Here is a 1,246-nt window from a genome sequence, read left to right on the forward strand (position 1 = left end):
GGGCCTGCGCGAGCCGCGCGCGTGCGCGCTGCGCCGCTCTGGGCCCCGCCCCCTGCCGGCCGACATGGCGGCTCCTCCTCACCCGCTGTGCCACCTCAGCGCTGCCGCAGCGAGGCTGCGCTCTCACAGAGGGCTTCTTTCGAAATATGAGCCTCGGCCTTCGTAGGCTGGCGGTGCTCAGATAAAAAAACGGGCCGTAAAATTCTCCTGTACTTGTTAGACTTGCTAGACACCCACACACAGTCATTCATCCTGGTCATTCATCGTTACTCTGGTAGCCGCACACACCCTCACACCCTCTCACTCCCTCCCACTCCCTCCCATACTCCTCTGTCTTGCATTCAGAGCTTGTCCCCTGTAATATATGTAATACAGTAATTCATGCTTAAGGGAAGAATGTATAAAATAAAAATTGTAAAAAGAATCTAACATCCAACAAGCCTCTGACTACGAGCAACCTGGATACAGATTACTACACTGGAATTAGGAAACTCCTGGTGGCAGCAGGAGAACAATGCCTCGCTTACTAATGGAGATGGGCTTCCTCCGGAGCCACCAGGGAACACCCAAGGGCGATCATCGCTTGGTAGATACCATCAATCAAGATAACCGAAGAATACGCAACTTCCCCTGACATGACCAGCGCTTGCTACTACTCAGGAAACAGCCATTGTCCAGCCCTGCACAATGAAAGAAAATTTCATACATATGTGGGGTTACAAAAGAAACCGGGGCACCTCTGCCTCAGGCATAAAAAACTGTATAAAAGAGCCCTGCTGGAAACAGCATTTGTGAACAGAGGAGATCCGGTGCGATAGAGGTCAGATCTATGTTCACCCAGCGCTGATCCCAGGCTCAACACTGCCTCTTTGGCTGTGGTTTTGACGGCCATATTTTGATCGCGAAAATAAAATCTTTCGCATTTGTTAATTTGGATTTCTGGCTGATCACTTATGTAATATATGTTAGAAATAATTCATGCTATAAAAGAATGTATTTTATAAAGATTATTAAATCCAAACGAGTCTCTGACCACAAGCAGCCTGAGGGACGGATGTCTGTTCAAACTCCAAAATTCCTGGAGTTGGCCAGATAACGATCGGCATTTAGCCCAAGAATAGACATTCCCAGCACGATGATCACCACTATCCCGAGTCATCGGAAGAGCGGAAGAGCGATCCTAAGAGCGATCATCACCCTGTTGATAACATCGATCAAGATAGCCGAAGTCGCCAGAAAGATACAT

This window comes from Molothrus ater, chromosome 2 (assembly GCF_012460135.2).
Source record: "Molothrus ater isolate BHLD 08-10-18 breed brown headed cowbird chromosome 2, BPBGC_Mater_1.1, whole genome shotgun sequence".
Lineage (NCBI taxonomy): Eukaryota > Metazoa > Chordata > Aves > Passeriformes > Icteridae > Molothrus > Molothrus ater.